The 18,857-nt window shown below is 36.4% G+C and overlaps 1 pseudogene; it reads left to right on the top strand.

Moving 5' to 3' along the window:
• LOC132422489 (ectonucleoside triphosphate diphosphohydrolase 6 pseudogene) overlaps window positions 1–15,858 on the top strand; it is a 185,480-nt pseudogene extending 169,622 nt beyond the window's left edge.
• Window positions 15,859–18,857: the final 2,999 nt, after the last annotated feature.

Below are 18,857 nucleotides of genomic sequence, written 5' to 3'. Positions count from 1 at the left end.
TGTTTGTTTTCCAAATACGTTTTAGAAAATCTTTGTTAGGTAACATCAACAAAGGAAAAAAAATTTAATGGCATTTTAATTTATATATTCTTGAATCTATAGCCCAATTTGGAGATAATTGACATCTTTTCACTTTTAGGTCTTCTAATCTTTAAACATAGGATATCTGTTCATCCATTTGGTCTTGTTAGATCATGATTTGCTCACTGTCTCTTAAAATAATTTATGAAATTATTAAGGAGAACTACTCCAAAGATGATGTGTCTTTATTTATAGTAAACATTTAGGAGAACTGTCTTTTGGACTAAAAATGTGATGTGATCTTTGTTTTCAGATCCATGTTAGGATTTGCTTCTGATTACAACTTTGCAGGGAAATCTTCACTCCACAGACCTCCTGCTCTACAATGAGCAACTTTTATTTCAATCTTAAGATGAAAATTAGACTTGATTCTTACTTTCACAGAAATTATAACCCTGTGGAATTGTAGTTTTATAAAAAAAAATGGTCTTGAATTCAACTTTAGCAGGTGTTGAGACTGTGTCCTCATCCCTTGGTGTACATTGAGTCCTGGAGAACCAAAGCTTGTCAAGTTCATCATTTTTGTAGAAATGTAGCCAGAACAAAATTGTCTCTGCTACTGGGTTCCCACCTTCATTTAGATATCTTATCTCTTTAATGATTTTAGGAATATTTTGATAAATTGTTTAAATACTCCTAACTGCTGCCTTTTAGTTGTTTTTTGGATACTTAGCCACCTATTTTAATATAAACAAGACTCAATTTTATTTATTTAGTTTAAAGTTATTACTACCAGCTCTTCTTGAATACCTTATTATAATTTTTCCTAACTTTTGTCAGTCATGTGCTTATGAGATCATTTATGTTTATATAAAATATACATATTCTACTACTTGTACTTTCTAGTGACATCCTTAAATCTTTATAAATTACTGATATTACTGTTTAATATGAAAGGTGTGAGGAAATCAGAAAGATATAAGATGACTATGGATATGAGCTAATTTTTAACAATAGAAAAAACACATATGGTATGTACTATACATAAAAAGGAAGCCTAAAAACAGAAACATACAAAATATTCATTCAATGATCTTGCACTGTCTGAAATCTTTGTTGTTAAAATAAACAAACAGTCAAAAGGGAGTCTCATGCTTTTAATAATTTTAAGGCCAAATATCAGTTGAATTATCCACATATAAACTTTAAATATGATAGATTTACATACAGGTTCATAATTAGAGACCAAGCCACTTAGTCTCTTAAAATTTAAAGAGATTGTGGAGATTATAGAGTTGAAAGAAAATATTCTGAGTTGCAGAAATGTGTGCAAAGCTACAGATCTTTCAAATATGGTGCTGAAGATCTTAATAAAAATATATTTTTTGCCAGCTGTTTACAGATTTTCTAAATTACAGCAAACGCGTTGTAAAAAACCATGTGCCAGATGGAAAAAAGGCTCATATTTCCTAAAGTGTTAATGAAGTTTAGTTATAGCAAGTTAGATACAGGAAAAAAAATATTAGTATAAGACATAATGATTTTGTCAAGCCAGCAGCTGCCACAATGAACTACTCAAGTGCCCATATTTGGGCATGTTTCCCATATTAGTTACCACATTTATCATATAATGAAATACTGAAAAATGTTGACTTTTGATGCAAGCCAGGCTTAATGTATGTCACTTATTTATAAAAAACAGTTTTAATATAATGTGATATTGTATAACTACAATAATTCTAGGATGCATGAATGGTTTCATGGACTAATTTTTATTCATGTTCATGACAGAGTCACCATTTGAAAATAGTTAAAGGATTGATATGGATGAGCATACACAAAGAATTTTATTCATTTGGGTAATTTCAATGTATTTTTAAATGTGTTTATGTTAATATCTCAAATGTTGGAGATACCAGATAAGTTTTTTATTACACAAAAGTAGAAAATTGGCCATTGATAATATTGATACATCCAGAAACTCAAACTTATTCTCATTTTAATGTTATAAAGTTGTCTTCACAAATACAGTACCAACTTGTCTCAGTAATCAGTAGGCAGAAATATCTTCCTGAGACATGAAATGGTCTCCAGTAACATTGTAATAGATTGTAATATTTTTTCATAAACATTGGCATGTACAGTTATTAGCTTTAGCTTTGAAAACATAAAGAAAATAAAAGATATTTACATTGAATTTAGTAGAAAAGTTGTATTAATGGTAGCCCATATAGAAATTTGTGAAGTTTTGTCAATAATGTTTGTTAATACAAATGAAAAACTGTTTTACCTGTTCACTTAAAATGGTGCAAAACTAGTTTATTAAAACTAGTGGATATAGTGTGGTTAGAAAAACTGGTCAGAAATGGTTAGAAACTGTATCTGATTGAGAGTAAACAAGATAATAAGGCCTAAACTAAAATGATATGAAAAATATAATATTGCTTTCCCAAACCAAATACAACAGAATGTTTAAAGTATTACTCATGTTAAGTGATCTATTCTTTTTTCATTAGCACATAAAATTGATGAGTGGAGGGCATTCTGTAAATAGAGGAAAAAATCATTGACTACTACCAGTATGAGCATAAGGATGTTCTTGAGCTTGAGTGTTGAGAAAGTCAGATTTATAAATCTTATCGTTTATTTAATCCAGTTGTAAATATGTTAATTCAGAGGAATTTGTTAGTCTTTATAATGTCTATTTTTATTAAATGTAATATGTGTTAATATTTATTATGAAATTTATAATGGTTTTTTATTGAAAATCAGATTAGACCAGATAAACTATAAAGTCTTTTTTTACCTTTTAAATATATGTTTATTTGAATATGGCAACCTTTTTAATTCCACATATTGTACCAACCTAATAGATTAGTTTTCTAAGGATAGGAGTGTACTAAGATGAGCAGTGATGCTGCCAAAGCTCTACCAGAATATGTTGTTTGAAATATGTGATATCTAAATGTAGTACACTTTCCCTCCTCAAATACTGAGGGAAAGGATGTTATCCAAATTGGCTCCTTTATGCTGTTTTAGTTAGGTATGCTATAAGGAAACTTTAGAATTATTTATTCCCCTGTAATGCTTTAAGAATATACATCAGCGGTGACCACTTGTGGTACTGATCATATATGTGAACAGGTAGATGAAATATCTTTGGGCTCTACATTAAATCGCTCTTAGAAGTTACCTACCCTCATACTTAAAAGGGGTTAAATAGCTCTCCCTACAATCAGTTACTAGAGACTCCCAACAAGCATCATGGCTCAGGGTGGAGAACCAACATTTAATCTGGAAGACAGCTGCATTGTGACCTGACAGCTGCATTTCACTGAAGAAGGAAAATATATATCCTCTAATTTAGCAGAATTAAAAGTCGTACTTTTGGGCCTTCCCTGGTGGCGCAGGGGTTGAGAGTCCGCCTGCCGATGCAGGGGACACAGGTTCGTGCCCCGGTTCGGGAAGATCCCACATGCCGCGGAGCGGCTGGGCCCGTGAGCCATGGCCGCTGAGCCTGCGCGTCCGGAGCCTGTGCTCCACAACGGGAGACGCCACAACAGTGAGAGGCCCGCATACCACGAAAAAAAAAGTCGTACTTTTATTTCATCAGAAAAACTATATAACAACAACAATGGTAAAGTATAGATTTATACAGCTTCTTAGACAGTAGTTAACAAACTGGATATATAGTCAGAAAGACTGGCCTTAGACAACTAGGGAATGGAAGGAACTCTACTCTGGGCACTGATATGGAGATGGCATTTCAAAGTGGGACAAATGGATATTTATCAAAACAAAACCCTTACAAATTCAGTAGCAGCCAGGAACAAACAAGTGATTGCCTTTATTCAGTACCTAGAAGTAGTCTCTTAACTACATTAGATGAGCAGTCATAGAGACACTCAAGCAATGCAAAGAGACGAAAAAGGAATATCCCTTTCTCAACCTCACCATCAGGCATGAGCTCTGTCTCCTTTCTCATTGCTCTCTATAGGACAATTTCTGAACTATCAAAAATTACTCACCAAGGGCATAAACTGAAGCTATATTCTTCACAAACATAATTTTTAAAGTCTTCTAATTAAGACTGTGTTTGTTTTAAAAGGCATATTTTTAGATTTTCTAATTTTGAGTAAAAATAATTTATATTTCAGATGGAAGGAAATATGCTAAATGTTCTGAGACCAGTGTTACTATTACTACTGTTATCAACCCTCCCGAGTTGGTCCCTGACAAGGGTCCTTCTGCCCAGTGTTGCTTGTGTCAATAGAACGAGACTGAGTTGGATTCAGAAGCAAAGGAAAGTTTTAGGAAAGCTTTATTCTTCCATCAGAGCATGGAGACATGCGAGCTCTCACTCTAGAGTTGACACTGTCCCCTCAGGTGACGGGCGGGGCTGCGTTCTAAGGCTCTGTCATAGGGAAGGGAAGTGGACAGAGTTCCTGCCTGGTGGGCGCAGCTGTGCTGCTCAGGCTCCAGAGAGCAGTGCCTGGTGCAGCGACTCTGCACACAGCCCGCCTCCACCATCTTGAGCTGAGTGTCGTGGACAGCGCTTCTGCCCACCGTAGGGAGCTGAGGTGTCGACGCAGCCTTTTCGCACTGGGAACTCTGGTCTGAGGTGCCGGGGCCAAGGCCTCTGCACACGACAGCCTATGAGCACATGAGACTAGACTAAGCACAAAGGAAAAGGAAAAGTTAGACATTATTTTATTACCCACTTTAATTTTTATTTCCCAGTAATTGTTAATGAGCTTTGCCAGTGACATCAGTACTATCACTACTATTACTATTTAGTTCCCATTTATTAAATATTTGAAGTGAGTCAGATATTGCTTAACTTCAGCTGAATTCAGATAAATTTTAGAGTTTTCTGAGAGAGTATTATTAATATCAACAAGGTAATTTAACTGACATTCCCCAAGGCACACAGCTGAATAAGTATTTGCACCCAGGCAGGCCACCTTCAGGGAATGCATTTTATTTTTTTTATAGTTTATTTTTATTTATTTTTTTATACAGCAGGTTCTTATTAGTTATCCACTTTATATATATTAGGGTATACATGTCAATCCAAATCTCCCAATTCTTCACACCAGCCCACCCCCAGCCACTTTCCCCCCTTGGTGTCCATACGTTTGTTCTCTACATCTGTGTCTCAATTTCTGCCCTGCAAACCGGTTCATCTGTACCATTTTTCTAGGTTCAACATATATGTGTTAATATACGATATTTGTTTTTCGCTTTCTGACTTACTTCACTCTGTATGACAGTCTCTAGATCCATCTATGTCTCTACAAATGACCTAATTTCGTTCCTTTTATGTCTGAGTAATATTCCATTGTATATATGTGCCACATCTTCTTTATCCTTTCGTCTGTCAATAGGCATTTAGGTTGCTTCCATGTCCTGTCTATTGTAAATAGTGCTGCAAAGAACATTGGGTGCATGTGTCCTTTTGAATTATGATTTTCTCTGGGTATGTGCCCAGTAGTGGGATTGCTGGGTCATATGGTAATTCTATTTTTAGTTTTCTAAGGAACCTCCATACTGTTCTCCAGGGTGGCTGTATCAATTTACATTCCCACCAGAGGTGCACGAGGGGCCCCTTTTCTCCACACCCTCTCCGGCATTTGTTGTTTGTAGATTTTCTGATGACGCCCATTCTAACTGCTGTGAGGTAATACCTCATTGTAGTTTTGATTTGCATTTCTCTAATAATTAGTGATGTTGAGCAGCTTTTCATGTGCTTCTTGGTCATCTGTATGTCTTCTTTGGAAAAATGTCTATTTAGGTCTTCTGCCCATTTTTGGATAGGGTTGTTTGTTTTTTTAATATTGAGCTGCATGATCTATTTATATATTTTGGAGATTAATCCTTTGTCCATTGATTCGTTTGAAAATATTTTCTCTCTTTCTGAGGGTTGTCTTTTCATCTTGTTTATAGTTTCCTTTGCTGTGCAAGAGCTTTTAAGTTTCATTAGGTCCCATTTGTTTATTTTTGTTTTTATTTCCATTTCTCTAGGAGTGGATCAAAAAAGATCTTGCTGTGATTTATGTCAAAGAGTGTTCTTCCTAACTTTTCCTCTAAGAGTTTTATAGTGTCCAGTCTTCCATTTAGGTCTCTAATCCATTTTGAGTTTATTGTGTATGGCGTTAGGGAGTGTCCTAATTTCATTCTTTTCCATGTAGCTGTCCAGTTTTCCCAGCACCACTTATTGAAGAGACTGTCTTTTCCCCATTGTATATCCTTGCCTCCTTTGTCATAGATTAGTTGACTATCGGTGCATGGGTTAAACTCTGGGCTTTCTATCCTGTTCCATTGATCTATATTTCTGTTTTTGTACCAGTACCATATTGTCTTGATTACTGTAGCTTTGTAGTATAGTCTAAAGACAGGGAGTCTGATTCCTCCAGCTCCATTTTTTTCCCTCAAGACTGCTTTGGCTATTTGGGGTCTTTTGTGTCTCCATACAAATTTTAAGATTTTTTGTTCTAGTTCTGTAAAAACTGCCATTGGTAATTTGCTAGGGATTGCATTGAATCTGTACATTGTTTTGGGTAGTATAGTCATTTTCACAATGTTGATTCTTCCAACCCAAGAACATGGTGTATCTCTCCATCTGTTTGTATCATCTTTAATTTCTTTCATCAGTGTCTTATAGTTTTCTGTATACAGGTCTTTTGTCTCCCTAGGTAGGTTTATTCCTAAGTATTTTATTCTTTTTGTTGTAATGGTAAATAGGAGTGTTTCTTTAATTTCTTCTCCAGATTTTTCATCATTAGTGCATAGGAATGCAAGAGATTTCTGTGCATTAATTTTGTATCCTGCAACTTTACCAAATTCATTGATTACCTCTAGTAGTTTTCTGGTGGCATCTTTAAGATTCTCTATGTATAGTATCACATCATCTGCAAACAGTGACAGTTTTACTTCTTTTCCAATTTGTATTCCTTTTATTTCTTTTCCTTCTCTGATTGCTGTTGCTAGGACTCCCAAAACTATGTTGAATAATAGTGGCAGGAGTGGACATCCTTGTCTTGTTCCTGATCTTAGAGGAAATGGTTTCAGTTTTTCACCATCGAGAATGATGTTTGCTGTGGGTTTGTCGTATATGGCCTTTATTATGTTGAGGAAACTTCCCTCAATGCCTACTTTCTGCAGGGTTTTTATCATAAATGGGTGTTGAATTTTGTCAAAAGCTTTTTCTGCATGTATTGAGATGATCATATGATTTTTCTTCTTTAATTTGTTAATATGGTGTATCCCATTGATTGATTTGCGAATATTGAAGATCCTTGCATCCCTGAAATAAATCCCACTTGAACATGGTGTATGATCCTTTTAATGTGTTGTTTGATTCTGTTTGCTGGTATTTTGTTGAGGATTTTTTCATGTATATTCATCAGTGATATTGGTCTGTAATTTTCTTTTTTTTTTTGGTAGTATCTTTGTATGGTTTTGGTTTCAGGGTGATGGTGGACTCATAGAATGAGTTTGGGAGTGTTCCTTCATCTGCAATTTATGGAAGAGTTTGACAAGGATGGGTGTTAACTCTTCTCTGAATGTTTGATAGAATTCACCTGTGAAGCCATCTGGTTCTGGTCTTTTGTTTGTGGGAAGATTTTTAATCACAGTTTCAATTTCATTACTTGTGATTGGTCTGTTCATATTTTGCATTTCTTCCTTGTTCAGTCTTGGAAGGTTATACCTTTCTAAGAATTTGTCCTTTTCTTCCAGCTTGTCCATTTTATTGGCATAGAGTTGCTTGTAGTACTCTCTTAGGTTGCTTTGTATTTCTGTGGTGTCTGTTGTAACTTCTCCTATTTCATTTCTAATTTTATTGATTTGAGTCCTCTCCCTCTTTTTCTTGAGGAGTCTGGCTAATGGTTTACCAATTTTATTTATCTTCTCAAAGAACCAGCTTTTAGTTTTATTGATCTTTGCTTTTGTTTTGTTTGTTTCTATTTAATTTATTTCTGCTCTGATTTTCATGATTTCTTTCCTTCTATTAACTTTGGATTTTGTTTTTTCTTCTTTCTCTAGTTCCGTTAGGTGTAAAGTTAGATTGTTTATTTGAGATTTTTGTTGTTTCTTGAGGTAGGGTTGTATTGCTATAAAGTTCTCTCTTGGAACTGCTTTTGCTGCATCCCATAGATTTTGAATCATCATGTTTTCATTGTCATTTGTCTGTAGGTATTTTTTTATTTCCTCTTTGTTTTCTTCAGTGATCTCTTGGTTATTTAGTAATATATTGTTTAGCCTCCATGTGTTTGTGCTTTTTATATTTTTTTCCCTGTAATTGCTTTCTAATCTCATAGTGTTGTGATCAGAAGAGATGCTGGATATGATTTCAATTTTCTTAAATTTACTGAGGTTTGATTTGTGACCCAAGAAGTGATCTATCCTGGAGAATGTTCCATGTGCACTTGAGAGGAAAGTGTAATCTGCTGTTTTCGGATAGAGTGTCCTATAAATATCAGTTAAATCTATCTGGTCTATTGTGTCATTTAAGACTTGTGTTTCCTTATTAATTTTATGTTTGGATGATCTGTCCATTGGTGTAAGTGAGGTGTTAAACTCCCCCACTATTATTGTGTTACTGTTGATTTCCTCTTTTATAGCTGTTAACATAAGCCTTATGTATTGAGGTGCTCCTATGTTGGGTGCATATATATTTATAATTGTTATATCTTCTTCCTGGATTCATCCCTTGATCATTATGTAGTGTTCTTCTTTGTGTCTTGTACTATTCTTTATTTTAAAGTCTATTTTGCCCGATATGAGAATTGCTACTCCAGCTTTCTTTTGATTTCCATTTGCATGGAATATCTTTTTCCATCCCCTCACTTTCAGTCTGTACGTGTCCCTAAGTCTGAAGTGGGTATCTTGTAGACAGCATATATATGGTTCTTGTTTTTGTATCCATTCAGCGAACCTGTATCTTTTGGTTAAGCCATTTAATCCATTCACGTTTAAGGTAATTATCTATATGTACGTTCCTATCACATTTTCTTAATTGTGTTGGGTTTGCTTTTGTAGGTCCTTTTCTTCTCTTGTGTTTCCCACTTAGAGAAGTTCCTTTACATTTGTTGTAGAGCTGGTTTGCTGGTGCTGAATTCTCTTAGCTTTTGCTTGTCCGTGAAGCTTTTGATTTCTCCATTGAATCTGAATGAGATCCTTGCCAGGTAGAGTAATCTTGGCTGTAGGTTCTTCCCTTTCATCACTTTAAATATATCATACCACTCCCTTCTGGCTTGTAGAGTTTCTGCTCGTAAATCAACTGTTAACCTTATGGGAGTTCCCTTGTATGTTATTTGTTGTTTTTCCCTTGCTGCTTTCAATAATTTTTCTTTGTCTTTAATTTTTTCCAATTTGATTACCATGTGTTACGGCGTGTTTCTCCTTGAGCTTTTCCTGTATGGGAATCGCTGTGCTTCCTGGACTTGGGTGGCTATTTCCTTTCCCATGTTAGGGAATTTTTCTACTATAATCTCTTCAAATATTTTCTCAGGTCCTTCCTCTCTCTCTTCTCCTCTGGGACCCCTATAATGCAAATGTTGTTGCATTTAATGTTGTCCCAGAGGTCTCTTAGGCTGTCTTCATTTCTTTTCCTTCTTTTTCTTTATTCTGTTCTGTGGCAGTGAATTCCACCATTCTGTCTTCAAGGTCACTTATCCATTCTTCTGCATCAGCTCTTCTGCTATTGATTCCTTCTAGTGTATTTTCATTTCAGTTATTGTATTGTTCATCTCTTTTGTTTTTTCTTTATTTCGTCTAGGTCTTTGTTAAACATTTCTTGCATCTTCTCGATCTTTGCCTCTATTCTTTGTCTGAGGTCCTGGATCATCTTCACTATCACTATTCTGAATTCTTTTTCTGGAAGGTTGCCTATGTCCACTTCATTTAGTTGTTTTTCTTTGGTTTTATCTTGTTCCTTCATCTGATACATAGCACTCTACCTTTTCATCTTGTCTCTTTCTGTGAATGTGGTTTCTGTTCCACAGGCTGCAGAATTGTATTTCTTCTTTCTTCTGCTGTCTGCCCTCTGGTGGATGATTCTATCTAAGATTCTTGTGCAAGTTTCCTGATGGGAGGGACTCAGGGAATGCATTTTAAAACACTTTGTTACACAGTAACAAAATACTTGGTTTGCACAGTATCTGAACATAATTTGTTTGCATCTGGGTTACAGATAATACAACCTTATACATTCATGTAAGCTCCTCAAGTATCTAAGGAGTGATCTTATTCCTATTTTGTTCTGTAGACATAGGTAGAAATCATTCTCTGGAATTTGCTGGCCTATGTGGTCATTCCTGAGTACATCTCTTCTACCAACAGGCAACATAGTCTTAATTAATGGTTAAGAATACATTTCAAACCATCACTGTTTCAGATACCTGCTATGATATGGAACTCTGGGGGAAGCTATCCTATTTTTTCTTCTTGTCCCATATGCTAAAATATATCTGAAAATATTTCCAGAGGTCAATTCTTGCTTTGCCAACAGAGAACATTAGGACCAACTCTTCTGTAATGTTTAGATAGCTTACTATCTGAGAACACCGATTTTGTTTCTCAGATTTTATAGAAGAAACTTGCCTGCACTACAGAAATACTCTTTAACTCATTTTTGATTATGATTAAGCATTTGTCTAATAATGAATTTTGTTGGCCTTTTTCCTCAGTTCCTGGGAAGTCACCTCTAAACTCTTGGATCTTCCTTAGCGACAGAAGTGTCATTGTTATTCATGGTGGGTTCTGACTACACTTGATGGTTTATACTGAGGTGGCTTAGGGTGGGCCCCTAGATAATTTGTGTGAAAGAGATGGCTCAGGATAGAGGCTGGCCATGGACCAACCATGTGAGGATTAGCATTTAAAGCATCATGATATCCAGATTTTCCTGGAGGTCTAGTGGTTAAGACTCCATGCTTCCAATGTAGAGTGTGCAGGTTCGATCCCTGGTCAAGGAAGTAAGATCCCACATGCCACGTGGTACAGCCATAAAATAAAATAAATAAAATAAAATAAAATAGTTAAATATATTTTAAAAGCTATTTCAAAATTAAAGTACATTAAAAAAAGTAAAAGCAACATGATATAAACCAGCCCTCTGGAGAGATGAGTGAAGCTGGAAATTGAGTTCAATAACATGACCAATGATCCAACCAAGCATCCTTATAGAATGAAACCCCAGGAATTCCCTGGTTGTCCAGTGGTTAGGACTCCATGCATTCATTGTTGAGGGCCCATATTCAGTCCCTGGTCTGGGAACTAAGATCCCAAGCTGCGTGGCATGGCCAGAAGAAAGAAAGAATGAAACCTCAACCAAAACTTTTAGATACTAAAACTTGGGTGACCTTTCTTGGTTAGCAACTCTCTCTGTGTAGTATCATACATATACTGGGAGGTTGATGCTTCCTGATTCCACAGGGAGAGGACAACAGAGGATTTGTGCTTGGAATCCTCCTAGAGTTTGCTCTATGTGTCTCTCTCTTTGGCTGGTTCTGATTTGTACCTATTTGCTATAATCAAACTGTAATCATAAGCATAGCTCTTTCTGAGTTCTTTGGGTTATTCTGGTAAATTATCAAATCTGAAGCAGTGTTGAGAACCCTCAAATTTATAACAAGCTGGTCAGAAGTGAGGGTGGCCTGGGGACCCCAAAACTTGTGGCTAGTCTGCAATGAGGGCAGTCTTCTGGAGGACCACTCCCTTAACCTAGAAATTCTGGCCTAACTCTGATTAGTTGGAGTAATCAGAGCAAAGTATTTAAATATATGATTTTACTTTCAATTTAAAACTATACCAATAAAATATTATGAGATATTTAAGGATATTCAAATATAGTATAATACGAGTTTATGTGTAGTGTTTAAATATTACAATTATATTAACATCATAGACAAAAATGTGTATATTAGGTTCTAATATTTACAAGTGTTGAAGCCTAAGTGTTTTTGTAGCAATTTACCTTTAATTTAAAATTAATTTAATTTGCTTCATTTAAAATTGTGATCTTCATAATACCTGGAAGTGTAAAACTCCTAGAAGTAAATATAGGTGGTAACCTTCTTGATATCAATATTGATGATGATTTCTTGGATTTAACACCAAAAGCAAAGGCAACAAAAGCAAAAATAAACAAATGGGACTACATGAAACTAAAAAGCTTCTGTACAGCAAAGGAAACCATCAACAAAATGAAAAGGCAATCTACTGAATGGGAGAAAATATTTGCAAATCATGTATCTGATAAAGGTTTAATATTTAAAACATGTAAAGAACTCACATAATTCAATAGCAAAAATACAAACAATCCAATTAATTAGTGTGAAGGTTCCTCAAAAAACAAGAAGTAGAACTACTATATAAGCCAGAAATTTCATTTTTGATTATTTATCCAAATAAAATGAAAACACTAACTCAAAAAGATATATGCACCACAATGTTCATTGCAGTATTATTGGATATGGAAATAACCTAAGTATCCATTGATGGATAAATAGGTAAGGAAATTGTGAGATATTTATATATGAACAGTATTCACCCATAGAAAGGAAGGAAATCTTGACATCTGCAACGACATGGATGGACTTTGAGGGCATTATGCTAAGTGAAATAAGTCAGACAGAGAAGGACAAATGTAATCTCATTTATGCATGGAATTTAAAAAAAAAAAAAACCCCACGAGCCCATAGGTATAGAGAACAGATGGATGGTCTCCAGATTCAGGGGTAAGGAGTGGGTAAATGGGTGAAGGGGCTCAAAAGGCACAATCTTCCAGTTATAAAATAAGTATGTCATGGGATTGTAATGTACTGCCTGGTGACTATAGTTAATAATACTGTATTGCATATTTGAAAGTTGCTAAGAGTAGATCTTAAAAGTTTTCACCACAAGAAAAGAATCTGTAATTATGTATGGTGATGACGTTAATTAGATTTACTGTGGTAATCACTTCACAATGTATACAAATATTTAATCAGTTTTATGACTGAAACTAAAATAATGTTATATGTCAATTATACCTCAATATAAAAAAGGAGACCCTTGAAAACTCTTTAAGAACAGAAGTAAAGAATACTCTAGCTTCAGGTTGTTGGGTGCTCCCCTTGTTTCTTCCTTTTGAAATCTTGAAATAACTGACAGAAGTTATTTAAAAATAATAATAATAAAATTACAGAACTAGAACAAAACATTTCACAATTTGTATGGAAACACAAAAGACACTGAATAGCCAAAGCAATCTTGAGAAAGAAAAACGGACTGGAGGAATCAGGCTCCCTGACTTCAGACTATACTACAAAGCTACAGTAATCAAGACAGTATGGTACTGGCACAAAAACAGAAATACAGATCAATGGAACAGGATAGAAAACCCAGAGAGAAACCCACGCACCTATGGTCATCTTATTTTTGATAATGGATGCAAGAATATACAATGGAGAAAAGACAGTCTCTTCAATAAGTGGTGCTGGGAAAACTGGACAGCTACATGTAAAAGAATCGTATTAGAATACTCCCTTACACCATACACAAAAATAAACTCAAAATGGATTAAAGACCTAAATGTAAAGCCAGACACTATAAAACTCTTAGAGGAAAACATAGGCCGAACACTCTATGACATAAATCACAGCAAGATCCTTTTTGACCCACCTCCTAGAGAAATGGAAATAAAAACAAAAATCAACAAATGGGACCTAATGAAACTTCAAAGCTTTTGCACAGCAAAGGAAACCATAAACAAGACCAAAAGACAACCCTCAGAATGGGAGAAAATATTTGCAAATGAAGCAACTGACAAAGGATTAACCTCCAAAATTTACAAGCAGCTCATGCAGCTCAATATCATAAAAACAAAAACCCAATCCAAAAATGGGCAGAAGACCTAAATAGACATTTCTCCAAAGAAGATATACAGATTGCCAACAAACACATGAAAGGATGCTCAACATCACTAATCATTAGAGAAATGGAAATCAAAACTTCAATGAGGTATCACCTCATACCAGTCAGAATGACCATCATCAAAAAATCTACAAACAATAAATGCCGGAGAGGGTGTGGAGAAAAGGGAACACCTTGCACTGTTGGTGGGAATGTATATTGATACAGCCACTATGGAGAACAGTATAGAGGTAACTTAAAAAACTAAAATTAGAACTACCATATGACCCAGCAATCCCACTACTGGGCATATACCCTGAGAAAACCATAATTAAAAAAGAGTCATGTACCACAATATTCATTGCAGCTCTATTTACAATAGCCAGGACATGGAAGCAACCTAAGTGTCCATTGACAGATGAATGGATAAAGAAGATGTGGCACATATATACTATGGAATATTACTCAGCCATAAAAAAAATGAAATTGAGTTATTTGTAGTGAGGTGGATGGACCTAGAGTCTGTCATACAGTGAAGTAAGACTGTCATACAGAGTGAAGAAGTAAGTCAGAAAGAGAAAAAACAAATACAGTATGCTAACACATATATATGGAATCTAAAAAAAAAAAAAAAAGATTCTTAAAAAGCTAGGGTCAGGACAGGAATAAAGACGCAGACGTAGAGAATGGACTTGAGGACACGGGGAGGGAAGAAGGGTAAGCTAGGATGAAGTGAGAGAGTGGCACTGCCATATATACACTACCAAATGTAAAATAGATAGCTAGTGGGAAGCAGCCACATAGCACAGGGAGATCAGCTCAGCTCAGTACTTTGTGACCACCTCAAGGGGTGGTATGGGGAGGGTGGGAGAGAAGGAGACACAAGAGGGAGGAGATATGGGGATATATGTGTATGTATAGCTGATTCACTTTGTTATAAAGCAGGAGCTAACACACCATTGTAAAGCAATTATACTCCAATAAAAATGTTAAAAAATAATAGTAGTAATAATAAATTTAAGTGTTTCTAGGGGAGATGGCAGAAGAACTAGAAGCAGTTTTCACCTACCTGCTTTGGTGGAATGACACCTGCATCCATGGATGGGACAAAGGAGGGCATACAGGATTCATGGGAAGAACCAGAGACTTGAACAACCATTTATGTAAAGAAATCTGGAAGTGCCTTTGCTACCACTAAATCCTATGAAAAGGCTTTGCAAACAACAGCAAAATGAACTGATAAAGTACCTTTGAATAGGAGAGAAAAGCTGCTAAAAATGCAAAGGAGTTGGTCAGCCCTTGTCTGTGTCCCAGGTTCCAAGAAGAGTGGGACCATGTTGAAATAATATATAGCATATTGGGACAGAAGGCATTTGGCCTCCGTGAACTGTGTGCCAGCAGAGTGGCAGAAATCCTTTAGAATAAAGTGCACAAAATGGAAGAAGTGAAGAATTTGAATTTTTATGCATTTTTTTTAGCATCATGACTTTGCAGCAAATTTTGTCCTCATGGATGCAGAGAAAGGAGGCAGTGTTATGGGTGGAGACTTTTGAGATTGCAGCCAAGTATGTGTGTTGGACAATGGAAAACCACCCACAGAACAACCCTTTCATATGTATGCACTTGTCTCACCTTTGTCAGTTTGCTGCTGCAAGAATTCAGGTTTCTGGGGAACAAAGTGCTGAAGCTGATTCGGAAAACTGACAATGTTGAGACTAGCCGTGCTCTGAGAGCCATTTTTCATTATGTGGACTCACTGACCTGACAGAAGAGTCAAGCCTCTTGGCGGCTGTGCTCCTCAGCACTTCCTACTGCCAACCTGCTGCCTTTTTTTTTTTTAAAGCAGCAGCCTCAGGAGGCTATTTATTTATTTATTTATTTGCTTTTTTGGCTGCACCTTGCAGCATGTGGGATCTTAGTTCCCTGACCAGCGATTGAATCCATGCTCCCTGCAATGGAAGCACGGAGTCTTAATCACTGGTCCACCAGGGAAGTCCCCCACCTGCCTTCTTCTCCCCTACCTCCCAGTCAGCACTCAGGTTTACGTTGGGACCTCCTCACAAAAGTGGTGATAGTCTCCATATGAGAAGCATTTTTAAGGTAAATTCTGAGGATCTAATGTATAGCACGGTAACTATAGTTGATAAAACTATATTGTATAATTGAAGTTTGTTGAAAGTAGAACTTAAGTATTCTCACCAAAAAAAAAAAAAAAAGGCTAATATGTTAAGTAATGAATGTGTTAATTAACTCGATTGTGGGAATCTTTTCACAATGTATACATATATCAAAGCACCTTGTGCACTTTAAATGTATTATTATTTTATTTGTCAGTCATACCTCAGTAAAGCTGAAAAAACAGCCAAAAAAAGAAACATACTTTGCATAAGAGAGGACTACAGGAATGTGCCTTGATACACCCATCCTTGAAGGTTTACAGCACAGTTTGGCTCTGTCTGCCTATTATAATCCTTAAGATGGATTTCGAAGCACAGGGAAATGGTTTTGACCATTTCCCTTCACTTTAACTCTTCAAAATAAACAGAAAAGAACAGTACACTTTTGTGAAACCCCCACCCTATCCTAGTCTGTCAGCTGGCTAGACAGCCACTAATGTGATTTTATGCTTGATTTGACTGTTGAGGTGTTAAGAGGGCTCACGGGGTGGCCTGCCACCCTTGTCCCTTCTAACCTCAGTGGGGGGAGAGGGGAGACCTACCCAAGGGATTTGCAGAGTTCTCTGTGTGATGGCTCTTGGGTTGAGCATTAGCTTCATCTGTGCAGCACTACAGCCTCACTGTGGAGCGAGGCTTTATCGCATGTGACATGGAGACCAAAGGGTTGGGAGAAGTTCTGGAGGTAGGAACAAAATACAGGCCCAGGCTTTCTTACCTCTGTATACCTGTTGACATTAAGTGAGCAGTGGACCAGACTGGGGCAAAGGTCATGTTTAGACCAGTGAAGCTCAGCTCCCACCATGTCTCACTGGGTGGACAACTTCCACACTGCCCTCTCTGTCTCCAATGTTCTCCCTGATGTGATGGGGCATCCCCATGGTGCAGGAGTCCTTTATTGCTCTCCCTGCTACTTTCCTGGTTTCCTCTAGGTGGGGCAGTTCTCCACCTTCTCTGGGGAAGAATTGGGCGGGAGGTTCTATAGACCAGCCTGGCTGCTCTCAGTGTGAGCCAGTTAAAAGCAAACGCAAGAAAACAAACCAAAAACAAAAACATAAAACATTTGGCAAGCCAGGACAGACGGATCCTGGGGTAGCCTCCTGTGAACTTTGGAATTTAACATGTTTATCTCTTCCTTGGGTGTGTACATGTGAAATATTCCAGATGTCTGTTTTATTCAAATCCTTGGTTGGTTTGGTTTGCAGTTAACTGACAGAACTGTCTCTATGAATAGAGTTATGTGTACCCCAAGGAAGGAGGGATTGGGAGTGGCAAAATATAGACTTTCATGGTGATTAGACTTATTGTGGTGATCATTTTGAAATGTATAGAAATATCAAGTCAGTATGTTGTGTAACAGGACCTAACGTGGTATTGTAGTTCAATTATACTTCAAAGACAAAGAAACAATCACATAGAAAAAGAGATCAGATTTGTGGTTACGAGGGGTGGGAGGATTGGATGAAGGCAGTCAAAAGGTGCAAACTTCCAGTTATAAGATAAATAAGTACTAGAGATGTAGTGTACAACATGATAAATATAATTAACATTGCTGTATGTATATGAAAGTGTCTAAGAGAGTAAATCCTGAGTTTTCATCCCAAGGAAAAAATATTTTTGTTTCTTTTTCTTTTATTTTGTATCTATAGGAGATGATGGATGTTCACTAAACTTATTGTGGTAATAAAATATATATGCATGCCCCTGTGTGCCCTGTCTCTTCATAAAAACGTGCTTAAATGTGAACGTGATTCTAAGAGTTAATTGTAAAAATATTTATAGTTGTAGTGCTCCGGTTTCCAGGTCTTTGAGTGATGCCTCTGCAATGTGGGTGCTGAATAGTTTGTGTGAAAATTATGTTCTGAGCACTCGCTGGCCTGGACACCGATTCTATGTCCAAGTGCATCAGTACCACGTGCAACATTTGCAGCCAAGCAAGGGCAAAAGATGCTGGGAAGCCTGTGTGTGGTTTTCATATGCAGACCCCAACTGAAGGGTCAGAATCAGAGTCTCTGAATCACCATCTCTTTACTCTACCTGGTTTTTTGAGCCATAGTCCATTCACTCGTCATCACACCAATATCCCTGATACTCATTCTTGACCCATCCTGTATCCTTCAGGGCACTGTGATACCTACTGTACAATAAATAGAATAAACTGAACCTTGTATGTTCCATTCAAAATAAAAAGGCTTACAAGGGAAAAGAAATAAAGTGTTCTTATCAATTTTTCTCTAGCAACAGCAATACTTATCAAAAATGTATTAAATGTTGCTTACTTCTGTTATTGAATGAATTATAGTAACAGCTTCAAACAAAATGCACAGGATACTAGCCAATTTTTCTTAGCCTCAACTGCATATCACCTGAGGATCTAACCTTACTGTCTATAGTCTTATATTTCATCCAACATTTTACTATTAATGAAGTAAATTACAGGAGCTTTAAAATCATCAAATGATCAATTTTACTTTCAATAAAATTTCATAATTTATCAGAAAAGAAAGTAAAACAACTATGCTAATTGGGTTATGCTTCACCAAAAGAGATGGAGAATGGGACCACTTTAAATAGAAAGAGGTTTTGTCCTTGACTGCTGCAGGATGAACTATGAGAGGTTAAACTATAAGACACAGAAGAGAAAAAAGTTCACAGATTTCAAAGACAGAATACGTTCTAGAGTTCAGAAAACTGAGGCATAGTGTCTCTCCTCTAGTCCTAATATAGGCCATTGACGCTGTGAAATTTGCTGAAGCAGTTCTC

The sequence above is a fragment of the Delphinus delphis genome, chromosome 3, assembly GCF_949987515.2.
Source record: "Delphinus delphis chromosome 3, mDelDel1.2, whole genome shotgun sequence".
Classification (NCBI taxonomy): domain Eukaryota; kingdom Metazoa; phylum Chordata; class Mammalia; order Artiodactyla; family Delphinidae; genus Delphinus; species Delphinus delphis.
The sequence above is the reverse complement of the archived record's forward strand: the minus strand, read 5'-3'. Positions and strand labels throughout refer to the sequence as shown.